Source organism: Halichoerus grypus, chromosome 13, assembly GCF_964656455.1.
Source record: "Halichoerus grypus chromosome 13, mHalGry1.hap1.1, whole genome shotgun sequence".
Taxonomy (NCBI): Eukaryota; Metazoa; Chordata; class Mammalia; order Carnivora; family Phocidae; genus Halichoerus; species Halichoerus grypus.
Window position 1 is genome coordinate 4890310 of NC_135724.1, and position 20794 is coordinate 4911103.

The 20794-nt window shown below is 45.5% G+C and overlaps 1 long non-coding RNA gene across 1 annotated transcript in view; it reads left to right on the forward strand.

Moving 5' to 3' along the window:
* Positions 1 to 1527: 1527 nt before the first annotated feature.
* LOC118554602 (uncharacterized) overlaps positions 1528 to 20794 on the forward strand; it is a 219120-nt gene continuing 199853 nt past the window's right edge. The window contains exon 1 of the long non-coding RNA XR_013443245.1: positions 1528 to 1809. This is a non-coding gene — a long non-coding RNA (uncharacterized LOC118554602). The remainder of the gene's footprint in view (positions 1810 to 20794) is intronic.

The window sequence follows — 20794 nt, forward strand, 5'->3', positions numbered from 1 at the left end:
ATAACTTCTGTGTATTTTATTTACATAGCGCCTGTCAGTTCATTATGGGGGTGTTGAGACAAGTGAGCTATTTTTGTTGTAAAACAGTATTTTGGGGTAAAGCAGTAGAGAAGGGGAGGAGAGACCTACTCTGACAGTGAAACCAGCCAAATTATTGGGGTTTGTGGCCAGACCCACATCACCGTGTTCCTCCCAGTTGTGCCATTTCCAGACGAGGCGGGAAGGGCAGGGGTGTGCTCGTGGGCGAGGCGAGCTCACTTGGGCACAGGTGTCCGGGCTTCTTCCTTCACCTTCTCACCACCAGAGAGACGATTTTAAGACAGGCCACTTACTCTTTATGCTTTTGGTGAAAGAATAGATCTCTGGAATGTGACTTCAGATGCAGCATTATTTTAGGACTTAAAAAATGGGGTGCAGACCGCACAACCTGAAACTAGTTTAAATGGAATATGCTCTGCAGAATGGAATCCAACGTGTTTTGTCAGGCCAGGAAGTAAAGAGAGATTTTCCTTTGATTATGTAATTGTTCACCTACTGCGTCGGGCAGAAACAGGAGTTCTAGGACTTGGGGAGAGAAAGCCAATTTGATCTCTTTTTCTGCACCATGTTCATTTCCACAGGAAGATTCAATTATTCCCTCATTTTCGAGGCTATAAATGAGTTTGCTGGGCCGGTTCCTGACACAAGCTCTCTCATCATTATTCAGATTGGCTTTCACTTTTCTAAACTGGTCTTCTGCCTGCTGCTCTTGGAGCCCAGCCAGCATTTCGGAAGAGGATTAAATAATCTTCTCTCGCAACTTCCTACATGTTGTGCTATTTTGTTCTCTCCCAAATGTCATCCTCTGCTCACACACACGCACGTGTCCCTCGGGTGAGGACGGCGAGTGTCTCTGGGGCTAGTTTCTCTGTGGACGGCGGGGCTGGCGGTCCCCCACGGGGATGCCAAGCTGGAGCCGGGCTGTTGCCGCCACAGGGAGGCAGAGACCGTGTTTACCCACACACGGAGCTGTTTGCTTTGGCAGGGAGAATCAGCGGGAAGCGCTCCCCAGGACAAAGTGAGGTCCCCTGGCACAACGGGGACCCTTGATGTGAGTGGCTGACCTGGCTGGCGCCTCCCTGGGCTCTGTTGGTGGTGGACTTAGCCTGAAGTACTTCAATTTCCTCCCAGCACCTGGAGGACTCGGAGTGGAAACACTGCCTCTTGTGCGTTAGGTGGGGACCATGCTTAACACACAGGACACCTTCCTGCGTGTAGGTCCTGGGAGGAGGGTTATGTGGGAGGAGAATTAATGCCACCTTTCACATTCCTGTCCTTGCTCACCACATAGAGTCCTTTTACCTCCAGTTTCTCCATCTGGTTTGAGCACATCTAGGCGACTCCCAGCCCCTCAGACACGTAGCAGGATCTCCAGCCAGCTCGCCTGGCAGCGCCGCCCAGCCTGTGGACTGAACTAGCCTTCTGCCGAGTGTGTGAGGGTGGGAGCGTGGGGGCGTCTTCCTGCTTCTTCCCCTCTCTCACATTCTCCCAATTCCTCTGCCTGTGACTTCCCCGCTTCTCCCGCTCTCAGCTTGAGCTGCACAGTATCCTGCCCTGGAGGCCCCTCTTGGGGTTGGGTCCTACACCCTTGTGCCCCCCATCCGCCGATGGTGCCCAGGCAGGGGGCTGTCTAAGGTGTGTGCCAGCTGGTGGCACCGTGCAGCCAGGATTCAGAACAGGTGACCTCACCTGACCAAGAACCTTGGCTTCTCTTGTCCTAAGGATTCACAGCAGGGACTGGGGACTTTGGTAAATAGAGAGAGACCAACAGTAAGTTCCACAGCGCCGTGATGCATGTGACGACAAAGCTATGAAGACTGCTTGTGGAAGCCCAGAGGAAGGGATGCGCAGCTCACCTGGAGGAAGCAGGGAAGCCCCAGGAGATGGGCCCTGGAGGCACGCCAGGCCTTTTCGGGGGACAGCTGTTTAGTGGAGGGAGCAGCGTGGGTGCAGGCAGGGAGGTCCCAGGCAGCAAGGGGCAGGAGGACGGAGGGGCTGCAGTGAGACGTGCTGGAGGACAGAAGGAGCCTCGGGGAGCAGGGCGGGGCCAGGCTCGGGTGCGTGTCCTCACATCGGGGCCTGCAGAGGCTTTATCGCCAGATGGCGACGTGGTCAGTTCTGTGTGCTAAAATAACATCCCTGGTATGATGTGTGGGGTATGCTGGGGTTAGAATCCCCAAGGTCAGTGAGGTGACAGGGGCCTGGACGGGGAGGGGAGGGCAGAGGACTGGGCAGGCTGGGGTCTCAAAGCGAACTGACATGTTTTCACGAATGACTGGTTTTGGGGAGCGAAGGAGGATGGATCCCATATTTTGGGGCTAGGCATCGAGTGGAGGGTACTGCCATTAATAGAGGTTGGAGACAGAGGAGGAAGGCCCTTTTACCTTTTTTCTTTTCTTTTCTTTTTTTTTTTTCTCACGGAAGCGAATAAGCTCAGGTTTATGTTTGTTAAGCTTAAGGTGCCAGCAAGACCCCGGAGAGAAGGCAGCAGGTGGATAGTTGTACTGTGGGTCTGGGCTGCAGGTGAACGTGAGGAAGATGTAGATTTGGCGACCTGGGCCTTTGGGCAGAACTGCAGACAGGTGAGAGAGGGTGGCAGCCCTACTGAGGGAAGAGATCAGCAGGAGAGGGACCTCAGGAGGGGGTAGGGGGGTGTGGACATGCTGCTGGGTGAGGAAGTCAGAGGGGGAAGGAGGCCCAGGAGGAGCCTGGGGAGGGATATTCAGAGAGGGAGGAGGGAAAGAGCTTGCAGAAAGCAGGGCAAGAACGTTTCCTGCCCCAGACTGATTCTGAGCTCATCTGCAGGACAGCTCAGCTTCCTGGGTCCAAACTGAATCTTCTTCCCCCTCCCAGGACCCCTCTCTGGGACCCCTTCACATTCAGTCACTAACCAAGGCCTCTCCCTCTCTTTCTCAGATAAACCCTCAGCCTTCTCCTTGCCATCACCTTGACTCGGGGAGGAGCTCTTGCAACAGCTTACAAATTTGTCTTATCCCGCACACCCTTGCCCACCTGCCAGCCCACCATCCACATAGCACTAAAGAACGTATTGTAAAAATGCAGACCTGATCATGTTGTCAGTGGCCCGTTGTGACCCTGGATTCAAAATCTTGATTGTGGGGGGCATGGTCTAATGTGACCAACCCTTCCATGCTGCCTGTCACTCTCCCTTGGTCATCCCATGGGAACAGGGCCACACCAGACTCCTTCCCTTCCTGGCTTCCTCTGGGTGTCCTACTAGGCCTTCCCTAATCTAGTAAACTCCTACAGGCCCTTCAAGTCCCAGCCAAAATATTTCTTCAGGGAGTTTTTTTTTCTTTATTCCAGGATAAGGGAGGTTCCATATGATGAACTCTTAGAGCACCTCTCTCTCTCTCTTTCTTTCTTTCTTTTTTTTCTTTTTTTTTTTTGATAACACTTACCACAGTTACATTTATGCCAGGGATATATGCAAAATTACTTGTTTAATAGCTGTTTCCCACTGGATTATAAGTTTATGGAGAGAAGGAATCATGTTCATCTTACCCCTTAAGCTTAACACACTGCCTGAATGTGCTTAAAACTATTTGCCTTAAAACAAATTAAGACAATGCACATTGAATGTGCATTAAAAAATGAAAACATTCAAGTAGCTGAGAATCTATGGGTAAATCAAGTAGGATAATGGTTGAAAAATAACTCAATTGGCCAATGATGAGGTCAGTGTGACTTCTACATTATGAACAGTCTCAATAAAGTGATGGAAGCAGAAGCAGGTTTATTGAGTCGAGGAATTACTGAAAGTTAAGAAACAATGGAGATCGAATCCCCTGCTTTCTCCCCCAAAGGGCCTTTCCCAGTCCTTCATCCCTCGCTTGTTCCTTGTCCACCTTTGGTGATCTCTCATTCATGATAACAGCAAGAACAACTCCCGTTTACTCACCACTCAGACTCAAAATCTCACCCTAATCAAGGCCCTTTTCTCAGCTCTGGGTGTCCTACAATATCTCCTGATTATTGGCCTGATATCTGCTCTAGCTTCATCAAAGTGACTGATTAACTTTATGAAAATACTTCTTTCAGTTTGTAGATCTGTTGGTCAAAAATCTTCCGTAGTAGCCTAAGCCTGGTGTTCACGGCAAATTGTAATCTTGTTCCCAGCCCGCTTTGCACATGTAGGTCTGGTGTTCTCAGTAAGAATCCTGTACCACTGTGTTCTCTTGATCCGAGTTTGGTTTGCTTAGCAAAACCTTCTGGGCTGTGCATGGTCCTATTCTCCGCATGCCCTGCTGGCCCTGACTTTTCCTGGTTTGAACCATCTCGGGGAAGTCTTACTCAGCCCATCAGGATTTCTATGTGCTGATGGGTCTTGCTGTCTACTTCGTGTGAGGCCAGATGTCCTCCCATGGAAGTGAGATTTCCATGTGCAAATGTGCTTTCACGCTCCTGAAGGGGGGGGACTCGGTCCTCTTTAACTGGGAGAAAAGGTATATTCTGTCTACCAGGTGGCCCTCTGGGAAATGCACTTCTGCACGAACACTGAATAGATTCCCAGTGTTCAAACAAGGAAGAAAATACTTAAAAGCCTCATGTGAATTAAAAAGATCTTTAAATATATTGGAGATTATATCTGTGCTGATAAACAGATTGGTTTGAAGGTCCAAGTGAAAATGATCAATGTGTAATATGGTCCTAGGGCCTGGATGTGTGATGCGCGCTCCCAGATTCACATGTGGAAACCTAATCCTCAGTGTGATGGTATTTGGAAATCACCTTTGGGAGGTGATTAGGTCTTGAGGGTGGAGCCCTCACGGATGCGATGAATGCCTTACAGAGGAGACCCTGGAGAGCTCCCTTGTCCCTTCTCCTACGTGACGATGCAGCAAAAGGATGGCCATCTGTGACCAGACACCAAATCAGCCGTAACCTGGACCTTGGACTTGCAGCCTCCAGAGCTGAGAAATCAATGTGTGTTGTATATAAGCCACTCAGTCTTTTGTATTTTGTAATAGTAGCCCAAATGGATGAAGACATGTAAAATGTAATTATTTTAACCCTTTAAAAGTCTTTAGAACAATAAGTATGTGGTAGGAGTTCTCTAGTGCTGGGTTTCTGCTGATGTTTTGGTTGGATGATTCATTGTGGTGCGGCCATCCTGGGCACTGTAGGATGGTTCGCATCCCAGGCCTCTGCCCACCAGCAACCCCTTCCAGTTCTGACATCCCAAAATGTATCCAGTCATTGCCTAATGTCCCCTGGGGTGGGTCCCTGGTTAACAGCACTACTCTAGTCAGAAGCTTGACCCTGAGTGAAATTTACAACTCTGGGAAAGGTGGATTGATATCCTGTCTTTCCATGGGGAAGAGTGGGAAGTCTGTCACCACATACGGACAGAAATTGGACACACTTCCATGCTGCTGCCCTCAAGAGCTCTGTGTCTGAATGCAGCCTTCCAGGAAACCCATGGAGCATGACAAAGTGTCAGCCTTGCACAATGGCCTCTCAGCTTAAACAAGGACTTTTGTACTCAGGGGCACCATGGAACTGGGCTTACTGCACCAGTCAGTCTGACCAAAAACCAGTAACTCTGTTCTGAAACAAAGACCTTCCCTCCCTGGTGAAGCTGTGTCTCTGCAGGTCCAGGGAGATGCGATGCGCAGCCGCTGTGGGGGCCCAGCTCTCACTCTGGTCCCGGAACGCTGCAGGTGCATTAGAACGTGTCTGGCCAGCAGTGAACACTCAAAGTTGGAGGTACCTATCGGAGTTTGGCCACTTTCACCGTCCATGATCCCAGGGCCATCTGAACACCCTGGCATCCATCCGATCTGTTATCCAGGGACCTGTGTGTGTGTGTGTGTGTGTGTGAGAGAGAGAGAGAGAGAGAGAGAGAGAGCAAGAGTGGGGATGCTCAGAGTTTAATTAAGCATCTGTCTTGGGCTTGTGCCCAGATGCTCTGTGATGGGTGAGTCCGAAGATCAATAACAACAGTGAAAGACAGATAGGGTAACACTAATGAGCTCAATAATAACCACTTGTAAACATGGCCTAACTTCACAGGCTTCCTGGGGGTTTGGCGCATATTTGAATGCTAAGGAAGGCTGAGCGTGGAAATGTGGGTGGGAGTGCACAGGGCCACCTGTGCGGGTCACCGAGAAGGTCTGCTGAGCCTGGTGTTGCCAGAGAAACGAGTGGACATCCCAGGGCAGGGCAGGCAAGCCCGGCCCCCCTGCCACCACCACTTAGTAATTCTGTGTCTGCTTCCTCTTCCTAAAGTAAGAACACACCTGGCAGTCAGTGGTGGAGATGAGATGAGATGTGGAAAATGCTTCCTACCCTGAAGTGCTCCTCAGACGGTGGTGGACGTTATCACCCGCCCTGCAGCCCCCCGTCAGTGAGGAAGGACCCGGCCGTTGCTGTGGAGGAAAACTTTGAATAGGTCCAGGAAGTGGGTCCTTCCACAGGCCGGGATGAGAGCCCCTCTGCAAGTTCTGGGAGTCAGCAGTCAGAGTGCTGGTGCTTACCCAGCTCAGAGAGGGACTGGGAAGGAAGGGTCAGAGGGAGTGTCACCCCGGGCACGCAGCTGGGCCGAGCCAGTGGGGGATGGCAGTAGGCTGGGCAGCTGCAGGACTGGAGCCCAAGTGGGGTTTGTGGGTACTCGGGCACCTCTGTAAGGACAGTGGCCTGGGGCTCCCCCACCAGGGACTGCGCGGGGCTCTGCTGGTCATCTGGCTCACCCTCACCCCCTTGCCTCTGCAGCCCTCTGTCCCGTGTGTGATGGCGACACCATCCAGCAGTGATGACTTCTGCCCACCGTCATCCGATCCCATCCGAGTTCTCCTCGTGGTGAAATAATAGAATGTACCTTTTGCCATTTTAACTATTAGGGTATAACTCAGCGGCATTTACTACATTCACACACTGTTGTACAACCATCACTTCTGCCTGTTCCCAAAACCTCTTGTTTCACCCCAAACAGAGGCTAACTAACCGTGATGCAGTGACTCCCATTCCTCCTCCTGCCCCTGGTCACCCCCAATCAACTCCTGTTTCTATGAATTTGTCAGTTGTGGAGTCGGACAATATGTGACCTTTGGTGTCTGGCTTCTGCCTTAGCCTACGGTTTCCAAGTTCATCCATCCGTAGTGTGTGTCAGTACTTCATTTCTTGCCATCGCAGGAGACCACTCCATTGTCCACATTTTCCTTATCCAGGCATGCATAGTGGACCCTCGGCTTGTTTCCTCTGTTTGGCTACTGTGAGTAATTCCGCGACAACCTCTGCCATACAGGCTATTTGTTGAGTTCCTGTTGGCAGTTCTTTGGGGTGCATACCTAGGAAGGAGGCTGCTGGATCATATGGTAACTCTCTGGTTAGTGTTTCGAGGTGCTTGCTCTCGCCTCCACTCTCTCCTGGAACCTACAGAGAAGGGGGTTCGAGGGAACATGGTCCCAGCTATGGGGTGGCAGGGCAGGGCCTCGCTGACACGGTCTAGTAGACTCCTGGTCCATTTGTTGTCATTTCTGAAGAAGTCTGGTGAGCAGGGCTCTCCGAGAAGCTGAGCGGACTGGCACCCCTGGAATTTAGACCTTGACCCAGTCGGAATGTTGCAGTCAGAGACCTGAGGGGGGGGGCAGGTGCAAAGGCAAACAGGGCATATGGATGCCAGGAGAATGCTAAGTGTCCTGAACTGCATCCTATTTCTTCAGGGGCCTCCTTGTCTACCTGCGGGGAGATTGCCCGTGGATTCCTCTATGTATTTTTCCAGTAAATTCCATTTCCAATGTAAATTCTGCCTCTTGTTCCTGCACACTCAAGGAGTCTAATCAAAACATACACCTGCGCACGCTTGTGTGCGTGTGCGCGCCCACACACTTCCGAGCTTGCCCCTTGCCAAGGCTGTGTCATTAGCAAGCCCGGCCACAGGGTTTCTGCCCAGCACCTCACCCGTGACTCACACCACCTCTTGGTTACTTCTCTTTGCTCCCATAAATTACTTATATACTTCTTTCATTTTCAGGTTGTAGGCTTACACAATCCAAACTGAATGAGGAGGCATAAAAATCATGCTATAAATTTAGGCTGTAGAGAGTGCCAAACTGGTTAATAAAAACAAAACTAACAAAAATCTTTCCAGGGGATGAATTACTAAATCTGGACAGTTGCCTTCAGTTATTTCTGGACCATATGTAAATAGAATGTGAATAATGGATTTGGTTATTTGTTCAAAATAACTGATAACCAAATATTTCTTTGTCCCCAAATGCTTATGCAAACTGTATCTTCCCACTCCCTTTTAAATTTATGCCCGAGATAGTGAGGATGGGTATTAAATCATGCTGTAAAAACTTGATCGGGAGGGGTTTGAGGCCCAGCACTGCATCTCCATGGACTGTGCAGGGGCCGGCGTGCACCCTTCGGGGAGGTCTCAGCCCCAGCAGGGTCAGAGGCCTAGGGCTCCCATGCACTTAGGACTGTTATTTTGTTAACTGGATTGAGGGGCAGGACGCTGCCCCACCGTGGCCTCTGGGGTAGGTTTTCTGTCATTTGCCAGCTGTGCATCCAGAACCAATATAGAATCGCTCTCTCTCAGCCTGTTTGCACCCTTCGGAGGTAGGGGTAATAATACCCATTGCATGGTTATGGTGAGGATTCTTCAGAAGATAGAAGGATGTACGTTTGGGGTCATTAGTGCTCCCTGCAGTAAAAGTTTCTGGGCTGTACTTAAAATGAGGGTAGAGGGGCTCCACGGGCCCGTCAGAAGTTGACTATCGCCTTTCATGCAGCTTAACCTGGGTCAGGACCCTCTGCAGGGTGTCCTCGAAAGGCACAGGCTTTAGCTTTCATATTCTTAAAATAATCTCTAAGTGTGTGAGACACATTGCTCTTGTGTTTTTCCTTCGGGAAACGCTACTGTGATCTCTTTTAGAGACTCTCCAAAATACTTTCTGTCATTGGAACCAACCCCAGCCTCCCACTTGGCCATTAGATTTGGCGCTAAGTGTCACTCTGTCCCGTACTGCCGGTGGCCCCTCTGTCTCACAGCACTTTCCCACGCAATGTGGGAAAAGTAAAAGGCTTTTGCTTTGGGGATTTGGGGCTGCCTGATTGAGAGATGGCTCTGTTTCAGCTAGCCTTTTAGCTGTTCAGACTGAGCTAATTTTACAAATAGCTGGCCCTCCCCATCCAAGATACAAATCAAATGCCTCTTTCACACAGATTGATTCATGGACATTTTCTTCTATTTCTGACCAGGGTGGGCAGGTAAGGAAACTCAGTCCCCAGGTGCACAATAACCAGCATAATAAATTATCCTGTGTGAAGTTTGTATCTTTTCCTATAAAAATGCATTTGAATTTACAACAGCTGCTATTATTCTATCCAAGCTGGTCGGCTAACTCAAATTCCACCCCTAACTAGGCAATGACAGGATTTGAATCAGGTGGGTAGTTCATTATATTATAGAAGTAGGGAGGCACTTCGGAAGAATATAAAGAGGCCATAAAAATGGATTAAAATTCAAAAGGTTTAGATGGCTTTTCTGTTTATTCAAATGCAATAAATGATAGATTGAAGTCATAGTTTATTTTGAACCAAACATTTCCTCTCATATGAGTGCCTTCCTTTCATATATTTGCACTTAGCAAGTCACAGGGCATTAATAAAATACTTAAGAAAACAATGAAACAATAAACGTAAACCCAGATGGATTGCTTCTCTCTTGGCCTTTTGTGCGATTCCTGCAGAATGTATGTGCGCACGTGTATGCACGCAGATTTTAGATCCACTTACTCTTCTGCATGGTTGGGCAGAGTATATTAGTGGAAAATTGTTCCTTGAAGGGAAAGGTAAAATACATAGGCAGTTCTTCAGTTGGGGGGTTAAAACCTTTGATCTTGTTTTCTGCCTTTTTTGGTAGACCTGGGGAGCTAGAGGATGACGTGCCCACTGGTCTGTGTAGCAGTCGGACCATTCTCCCTGGGTGTCTCTGTTGAAACTCCATGCATCCGACAACACCACGAGCTTTCTGAAGGCGGGAGCCAGGCCTTAAACTAGTGTTAGGAGGAGATGAATAGCTGTTTTCATTTCAGGTTGCAGGAAGTTACCTATCTCCTTTGTCCTCTTGGTTTGGTGCATCATGGTAATGGTCACTGGTTTTCAGTGGGGTCGGTGTCCCTGGCAGCCATAGGGTCACAAGCAGTGGGTAAATGGTACCTAAAAAAAAATAAAACATGATCCATTATTAGACATGGCTTTAGGTTAAAACATGGCCTTGAGGAGGGTGCCTCCCTTGACTTTTCCAATCCGCAAGGAGGGGTAGGAAGTGACTTCTGCACTAGGAGCTCCCCGAGGGGCTTCTGCTGTCTCCAAACACCAACTTGTACTTTTAACTCAGTTTGCTCATTTAATATGTATGGAAAACTGACACCACAAAGGTCAGTATTCTTACTTCTGCTCTGGACGGATTATCCAGCTAATCCTTATATGGCGGGAAATACGTGGAAATTGTTTTTCCCCATGTTTCAAATTGAACAGACATGAAGCTGGGAAGGAGGTAAGAATCTTAAGGAGGCATCACAGGAATCCCATGAGAAACCTCTTAGGTCTCCCAAACTCCCAGTTCAGCCACCTATCAGGCAACATCACCTTCAAAGAGGAGAATTATATAGCACATGACCCATTTCAGTTATTTCACAAAAATTTTAAATTTTTTGAGGCACTGGATAAATGAGTTCTCAAATATTGCGTCTAATTAGAAATAAAGGCCAAAGAATACCCAGATGGATTATTTGCAGTTTTAGAAAAATAATCATTTTCTGATGCTAAGACATTACTGCTGTTAAAATGTGAATTTTATTTAGTTTTTATTCAGCTCCTTGCAAAGGAAAAGCGGTCAGCGTGATCCCTGTTGAATCTTCGAGATGGTGCCATAAATGATGACAAATAAATTGTGGAATTTTTCAAATAAAAAAAAAACAACCAAATACCCTCTGAAGACAAAATATAAAACCTGCTATTATTTTACCTTCTTTCTAGACTGTCTTTGGGGACAATGACAATTTCTTTGTGCTTATAAAAATTAAGATCAACTAACGGCTTGGATTGTCATAAACCAAATGTTTATCTTGAGAAAAGTGTTTTTAGCTCAATTAATATTAAAAGTTATAAATGTTAACACTCATCTGTAATAAAGTATCCCTGTGGTTGGAACCCAATGTGATATGGACCTGTTATACTGAACCTTAATCTTGGCTTATTAAAGGAGCATCAGGTGTAGGAGACCAGGCTAAGCCACCCCAAATAGGCCTTTTCTGAAGCCCAAGCTCTGGCCACCTCTTTGTTACTTCTCCCATGTTTATGGGAGATACACAGGTTAATAAACTTCAGTTTGTTTTTCTCTTGTTAATCTGTCTGCCGTAACAGGGATCCCAGCTGAGAATCTCGAAGGATAGAAGGGAATGATTTGCTTTTTCCCCTATAGGGATTCCCAGTCATAGATAGCCACACATTCTTACTTGCTATCCGCTTTCCTTAATCTTATGAAAATCAGTGATGGGAAACCTCACTGACACGCAGTCCAGAGGTTTCGGCAGCCAATTACAGACCCAACAGGAAGAGTGGGACTTGACCTTACAGGGATTTGACCTTGCAGGTGGATACCACTCCACAAGGGGCTTTCCTCATCCTCCCCTCACCCCCATCAACAGGTCGGTTCCCTCCAGTGGACTCTTAGTTCCTAACAGCCCTCCCAACTTACCCCTTTCTGACATAAACAGAATACCTCTCCTTTGTTTCCATTGACTAGCCTATGGTTTTGCAGCAGGTTGTCTGTCCTGGACTGCAATTCTTTTATTCCTGAATAAAGCTATCTTTTGCTGGGAAGATAACCTGCAGTGTCTATTTTTAACGTTAACAATCTTAAAATGCATCTTCTGTACTTTTAACCTGTAATCAGAATTTTTTTCTTTTAATCTCTTAAAAAATTACGTAAGTAATGTTCATTGGAGAAAATTCAGATAAGCCAACAAAATTCACTCATAATCTCACTCACCAGAGAAAACAATGATTAAATTTCTGGACATTTCAGACTCTATAGTTCTCTTCAACTATCAATTTAGAAACAAAGCAGGATCATATCATACAGACTTTCCTGTGACCTCTTCATAATTAATATATCATAAACATCTCTCCATATCAATAAATATATATATTTGTTATCATTATAGATGAAAATATTGTTATGACCTATGTTGTCCATAATTTACTCAACTAATTGCCAGTTGTTGGACATTTAGTTTGCTTATAATTTTTTCTTTTTATAAACCACATGATATCCATCTTCTGTTTATGTTTTTGTTTATTATGCAGTAATTTGCTTAGGATGAATTTCTACAAGTGAAATTTTGGGGTCAAAGCCTTTGCTTTTATTAAAGCCTTTGCTAAATTGCTCTCAAAAATATCTTGCGATTTGTATTCTGTATATATATTACTATTTGCCAATTTGATAGCTAATTATTGTGTTTTATTGGTTTTGGTTTATACCGTTTATTAGTGAAGAACATTTTTTTCATATATTCCCTGGAAATTCTTTTATAATTAGTCCATTCATGTTCTTTACTTGTGTTTTCGTATTATTTATTTCTACGAGTTTTTAAAACATATATTAAGCATATCGATTATTTGTACAGCAGACCTTTTGTACTTTTGTAGACCTTTTCAGTTGGCCTTCTGGTGTCTAACTATATGGATTTTACTCACAGGGGCCTTGGATGTGTTCATTGTGTTTCAGGAATTCAGGCTCTCCGTCTTCTTCTCTGTTCTGTGTTTTTATCAGAATGAAACAACAGTTCCCCACAAAGGTATGGGAATATCATCTATATTTCCTCATCCTAATTATAGGATTTTAATATTTATGATGAAAAATTGAATGGACCTAAGAAAAAAAGAATCAACTTTGACCCAAACTGGTTCCCTATGTATTGAAAATTCTGTCCAGGCTTCCTTTACTGAGTCAAACATCCAATCAGCATGGGGTGTCTGCTCTAAGCCAAAAGAAAGGTTTGTCCTCCTTCGAGGACACTGCAAACACTTTTCTGAGAACAAATGGGCCCTTTGTCCCCTTGTTTGAGACCTCAGGACTTTAGCCTCCCGATTTGAACCTACTTCCCGGGGCAATTCAGGCACCCCTGGTTTGGATGCTTTTCTGAGTTCTTTCCTCTTTTCTTCTCTACCTCATCATTTGGCTACTCAGGAGTGGGTTCTATCACATCTCCCCTTCCTTGCTGTCCTTAATATGAGTTAAACTGCTTACAACTGTGGGGAAATAGCCAAGCACTTAGACAGTGGACGAAGAGAAGCTATGCAGTCCTCAAAGCAGTGGCCCCTGCCCTTGGTTCCCAGCTTCCCACTGAGACCCAAGCTCTTGTTTGTGCCTCTCCTCTCCACCTCGCCCTAAACTGCTTTGATTCTGCTTTCAGGGGACAAAGACAGAAATGTCATGTTTCTTTGCTTGGGAAGACAAGTGGCACCTTGGATTGGGTAACCCTCAGTGCACTTGACCTTTTCAACAAGGAGCTCTGCTGGGCATTTTCTCAAATTCTCCTCCTTATATAGGAACTCAGTTCCATTTAGTCATCCAACAAATACTTATTGATCCACTGTAATGTATCTGAAACTGATCTAAGTGTTGGAAATAGAAAATAAGCCAAAATTCCTGAATTTGTGGAGCTTACATCCTATCGAGTATCGCTTTCACTCTTCTCTTTATTGCCAATAATAATTTACGAACCTGTCCGACTGCTCTTCCACGCACCTCATCACTGGATTATACTTGTCCTGAGGTCAGGCATCCAGGTCTTATTGATCGCTGGTTTCCACATGCACCTAGCACACATCAGGGATTCAGTTCTTCTGCTGAACTGAAATCATAGAGTAATGCTGTCTCTATTCTAATCCCAGCTGTAGGGATTAGAAGAATCCCCAGGGGCATTTGGAAAGAGAGGGACGCATAACAATAACTTCTCACTTTTATTATGCAGATACACCTTAAAGTGTTGCTTCTCAGTTTTGGTACTGCTGACATCTTGGGCCAGATTATTCTTACTGCTGGGCAGCTGTCCTGTGAGCTGTAGGGTGTTCAATGACATTCTCAGCCTCTGTCCACTAGATGCCAGTAGCACCTGCCTTCCCGGTGGTGATAACCAAAAATGTCTCCAGACATCACTAACTAGCCCGGAAGGGACAAATTTGCTTTGATTGAGAACCACTGCCTTAAAGATTTGTGGTAGATTAGATATGGCCACAAATTCTTTGACTCTACCATTTGAGACACGAGGGTGTGTGTTCCCTCAAATCTGTGATCACTTTAACCAAAAGTATGCTGCAGAAGCGATGTCATGCCAGCTTCTGAGCCTAGGCCTGAGGGAACAACTTGACCTTGGAGCTCTTGACCACCATGTAAGAAATCTGATTGCCCTGAGGCTGCCATGCTGTGAGAGCTGAGGCATGCAGAGGTGGAGAGGCTCTGGAAGGTAGGGGTGTGTGTGTGTGTGAGAGAGAGAGAGGAGAGACAGACAGAGAGGGGAGAGATCTCATGCATACGCCGAGGAACCCTAAGGTAGTCTTGGAAATGGATCCTCCCGTCCCCGCTGCCTCAGACCAAGTGGGTCAGAGATAAACTGCCTAAGTGAGCCCTTCCTGAATTCCCAACCCCCCAAACCATGAGCCACATAAAATGGTTGTTTTAAGTCCCTAAGTTCTGGGATAGTTTGAACACAGCAATAGATAACTGGAACAAAATTCTTTTTAAAGGGAAAGTAGTTCGATAATTGTTTATTTGCCATATAGACATCACTGATTTAGGTCATAAGCATAATTTCTATAAGCAAAGGGCATAGGAGCATTACTTCTGTTCCTAATGGGTAATCCTCATGTTCTTATTTCTTTTTTTTTTTTTTAAAGATTTTATTTATTTGACAGAGAGAGAGACACAGCGAGAGATGGAACACAAGCAGGGGGAGTGGGAGAGGGAGAAGCAGGCTTCCCGCTGAGCAGGGAGCCCGATGCGGGGCTCGATCCCAGGACCCTGAGATCATGACCTGAGCTGAAGGCAGACGCTTAACGGCTGAGCCACCCAGGCGCCCCCCTCATGTTCTTATTTCATTTATCTCCCTCCTATCAGGGTGACTGTAGGAAGCAGAGAATTAGTAACATGCTTTCTTCTCCCTATTAATATTTAGTTTTTAAATTCAAAAGTTCTTTATCATTAGCTAATTCATTTAATAACCTTCTAAAATATGCAAATTTATCTTTCTCAATTAGCATTTGATAATAATAGAATAAATTGGAAGGAACCTTTATTTTTATTCTATCCTCATTACATACAGATATAGTTAGAGAAAAAGGAGTGTTTGTTAAGGGAATTATGATGCTCTAAGTCACTAAGTGAATGTAACTGGGAAAAATGAAGTATACCACATGGAGGTAAGTATGAAATTGTGGTTTTTCGAACGTGACCTCTTTTTTTTCCCTCCTAACTTGTGTAATTTTGTTGTGAAACCACATCACGTTACACTTTAGATATCAGTGATGACCTATCGAAATAATGGATATGTGCATCAAGATGCAAGTCCACTTTGAACTGTCTTAGAAATGGTGCTGAGTAAAGGAAAATTTCCTGGCTCTGGAAAGCTCAGACCTCTGTGTCTCAGTTCCTTTTCCTGGAGAGTGGTATACTTGGTCCCCGATGCATGTAACTGTAAACTTTTAGGTTGAGATATTGCCAATTTTTAGCAAATATAGTCTACATTGAAAATTTAGCTTCAATTATAATGAAAATAAATAGATGAGAAAGAGCTTCTTACTGGAAAAAATACCTCTCACAACGTGCTTATTTAATCCTGACCATCCAACATTGTTGGTTTCATCATTTCTATTTTATAAATGGAGAAATAGGCTCTGAGAATTTAGGTGAAGTTATGTCCCAAGGTCCACAGTTAAAGTGGAAATCCACACTTTGGATCTTTGGACTCTGGACTCCTCTCCCAAGGACCTTACAGGAGGATTTTTCCTCCATCAGCAAATGTCATGCAGGATGGAAATGTCGCTCACAGGGCACGCCGGGCCCTGGTTCAGCATGATCAGTACTAGGGCTCCTGGAATAAGTGTGAGCAGGTAGGTTAAGAAGGGTGAAGCTAGTTTGGATACCCCTATTAGTAAAGACAGTTCATTAGATACTGCTAATGAATCGCTGGATTAAACGTAAACTCCTTAATTACGGGCTGGTTAACTTGTTTGGCTTCCTGGTCCTCATGGTGCCTCTGAACTGAGAGTCTCGCTCACGGTCGGTGGGTTGAGTGAATAGTAAGTCAAGGGCGGGATTTCTGACTGCACATTAAAATCTCCTGGAAACTTTGAGAAATCCGAGAATCCTGAAACTTTCTGATTCAATTGCTCTGTGTTGGTGGACCAGACATTGGTGATTAATACCCGTTTTCAAAAGGAAAACCATTGCTTGGGGATGAAGAATTTTCTTTCCTTCTTCCAGTAGAGAGATTCAGTGTAATAACTGTGTTTATTGCCGCTGTGTTCTCCACCATGTGTCAGATTTGTGTAATAATTACTTCTCAATAATTATTTGTCCAGCAATTATTCCTCATGTGATAACCTGTTTTGGTGACTTTATATCCTGTCTTCTGTCACATTCATGACAATTTCACTTTCAGGGATAAGTAGCTGTGAGGTTTAACCCTGCCAATGCCGTAGGAGAACTTGAATCTAAGTCCACTCATGCCAGACATCACGTTTCCCTGCAAGCCGCGGAAGGGAAATCTCACTGCAGCCAGTGGCCCTGGTGTGAATGCTGTGATCATGCATTTCCAACATCTGCCCTCAGATGCTCTCCGAGAGTCTTACTGTTCTCTTTAACTTAGAAGTGGTCATAGAACAAATGCGATCTAAGAAGGGCTCCTCCTGCCCCGTCCACAGTCTGCACATTTCCTTTTATACGCAGGCTATGGTAGCCCGTATCTGATGGTGCCCCAGCTCTGGGCATTGACACCTACAAGGCGCTGTTGACCAGAGGGGTGGAGGAAGCAGCGGCCTCTGAGCTCCATCCTGATGGTACGCCCTTCCTTCACCTCACAGGGCTCTCCTAGCTCTTACAACCCCAGTGTTCCTGTTTACTAGTCACATGCTGGTCTCATGTTCCCATGGGCAGCTTTTGATATAGCCTTAGACTCTTAAGAAAATAGTACCTTATGGCCAAGCTGGCTTGCCCAGCCAGCTGGTACAAAGGCAAAGCGGAACAGAGGTTCTTCACCTTTTCTGTCCCCGGATCTTTGGCCATCTGGTGAAGTCCATGGACCCCTTCTTAGAATAATGTTTCTAAATGCACAAAGCCCTACGTTTACAAAGGAAACAAGTTATATAAAAGTGCAGTTATCTACTATGAAAGAATAAATTTGCGATATACTAACATTGGTGCTTTATTAATGAATGGAATGACATCTGATGTGCATCAATGACTAAGATAATTTAGAAGCAGTGATGAATGACATTTGCAACAATTGTATGTAAAATGAAACAATGCTCGTGACCTCACTTTGGTGGGCTGCCGGCGCTAATAAAAGAAATGCTAAATTTGTCTTAGCGGTGAGTGAAATAAAGACAATCTTTTCCCATCTGAAGGCCCCGAAATGTTCTATCCGCAGGCTCCTTAGATATTTACAAAATGGAGTTTTGTGGGATGTTAATAGGTATTAGGATTTAAAACAGCTCTGTGGTTAAGGACACTTGGAACATGCTCTGTTGAACAAAGTAAAACAAGTTCCTTTATTGCAGAGCTTTTAAGATCCTTCAAATCTATTCTAAATCTCCAAGGGGCTATTTTCAAACCACTGCACCAAGTAACCCTCGAGAGGAGCACATCCTGAAGCCAGAATGCACTTCAGGAAGTACTCTTGTAAGGAGGGAGCGGACTCAGGGCAACAGAGCCCCAGACAAGCACGCGGCAGGAGCGGCTCCCTCCTGGTGGGAAGCAGCTCGGGAACCCCCGGGGGCCCTAGCCATGCACCTGCAAGAACGCAGTGCCTCTGCCTGGGGTGGTCCTGCAGACCCCGGAGCCTGCAGCTGGCAAGTTCCCCTCGGGAGTGACTTCAGATTCTTGAGGAGCGAGCGGCCAAACTGCCTGCGGACACCCTGGCTGGACCCGGTCCACCATCCACGCCCCGTTCTCCCACTTCATCACCTTAAACACTCCTCTTCAAGACTTCAGGGGCACAAAGACCCATCCTCCTCGTATGGGCTGTGCGCGTTTTTTATCCCTCTTCTTTCTCAAAGGGAAATACATTGTTTTTCTTACATCAGGGACACAAGGCTCAATAATAAATGTTACTTACTGAGCATGCATTTCATGCCAGGTGCTGTGCTAAGAGGTTCACTCCTGCCCCAGCCGCAGAGACTATGCTCCGGATGCTGGATCACAGCCTCCACTGAGGAGAAAGCAGGTGATGGCCGACTTGTGCAGGTCTGGGCCTGGCTGGCTGGTGCCTGCAGGCTACGTGGCTCTGAGATTGGTGGCTGCCATTGGAATCTGGGAGGTTTACCTGCCAGGCTTCACTCTGCCTTGTCTCCTGGCACTGGGGAATGGGATGGCGTGAGGAGACTGGGCTGGGCATTTTGAGGAACGTGGAGTGCAGGGACATCACTGCAGGACATGCACTCCTTCAGGGGACCAGCTGCGGTCTCTTCCTAGAGCCACCATCTTTCTTTTGGATGACCAAAGAAATCACTGAAGACTGAAATGGAGGGCTCCTTATCTCCCTACAGGATCCGAGCTCAATATTGTGAAATGGGAGGGCAATAATTGACCAATCACACATTAAATGAATACATCAGACCTTCTCTGATGACCAGCAATTTCATGCCATAATTGACAATAAACCGCTACTCTTGAGATTACTCCTGCAATAGCAGCAGTGCTGCTGTTTTCTGGGGATTATATTTTCATTTCAGAAAATACAATCTCCTTTCAACCACCTCAAACTCACTGTACCAACTCAATGCTTTTCGCATACTCCCAGATTTTCAATCCCTACTTCCTGGTTTTTGCTTGTTTGATGTTTGGAAAATATTGAAGCTTGAGGCAACATATCCACTACTCAAATATTTTCTTATCGTTGGTATGTACCAGATATATAAGCTAGAGAAGTTGGCATGTGTTTTATATCTAAATGTTTTCTATTAAACATGTAGTTTCGTTCATATGCATCAGAAAAGTGATTTGAAGCTCTTTTATTACATAGTTTGGGTTGAAAGAGCTTCTTATTTTCTCCAAAAAAAGACCAGTCTTTTAAAATTTTTTATTCATTTTACACACATTCACTTATTGAACATGTACCCCAAGCCAGGCACTGTGTTAGGCATTTGGATACAGAGAGATGCTTAATGCAGTCCTGCTTTGAGAAGAGAACAACAGAATAATTTCTGTGTTATTAAAGAAACAGTTTAATCCGAATGTCTAGGAAGAAAATAAGATTAATATACAAGATCAAATAGTTATCACAAAGAGATTATCTGAGGAAAGAGATATTAAATTTTTAGAAATTATTGCATAATCTTATTTTGACCAAGATGACTGAAACTGAAGTTAAAGCAGTATTTATTGCCCATACCTGAATGTGTGCACAATTATATAATATGTTTAAGAATAGTAAATGTGGGGGTGCCTGGGTGGCTCAGGTGGTTAAGTGTCCGCCTTTGGCTCAGGTCATGATCTCAGGGTCCTGGGATGGAGCCCTGTGTCCCAGCTCCCTGCTCAGCAGGGATTCTGCTTCTCCCTCTCCCTCTGCCCCTTTCCACGGCTCGTGCTCTCTTCCTCTCCAATAAATAAATAAAATCTTAAAAAAGGAATATTAAATGTGTACACAAATATGGTAGAATCAAGGCCAATCATTTTCATTAAAACCATGGCTAAGAATTTAACATGACTGTGGAATACCCTGTGTGTTTGTGTGTGTCTGTGTGTGTGTATTTGTTGGGAGAGCTGTACATAAGTTTCAATAAATCTGAATTTAACATTTAGGCTTTTATCCAGGAAATGCATTACAAAGACTCTGGAGAAAAAGCAAGTTGATAATTTAATGAAAAATTTGGAAGATCCAATGAAAACTAAGCCTAAGCTATGTGCTACCAGAGGTTTTTCTAAATTCTTCAGAGCTTATTTTAGCTTCAGGTATTTAAAAGTCAACCCTGTTTTGATTTAAAGGTTTAAACAGCTTAGAGTTTTCTAACAGAGATTTAAAGAATTTGAGGAAGGGCAGGCCAGTTAATCCTAGATGTGAATTCAGTTGAAATACTGATTCAGGATTTAAAAAAATCATAATAGTTGGCAGAAATTGGGAAGCATTCTATTCATGTGATCTACCTTTGATGTTTAAATTAATCTTCAAATGCTTTTTTGGAGATCAAAGACAAAGGTTGACAACTGATCTACCTTGGCACCTTTGCTGAGTAGAATCCAGCTCTGCACACAGCCTTTGTGACCCGGACCCAGCTCCTATATCCGGTTCACATATCTGCTGCGCTGCTGCCTCCCAAGTGAGTCGGTGCAGGGCAGTGGCGTCCCAGACCGGCTCTGGCTCTGTCGTGTTACGGGAGGGGAGACCTAAAGCTCTGGTGAATGGAATAACATGCTGGGAGAGACTGTGAATCAGGACAATGGGAAGAAATGCTCAGAGCCAACACTGAACTAACTCTCCGTTTCTTGGTACAGTTAGGA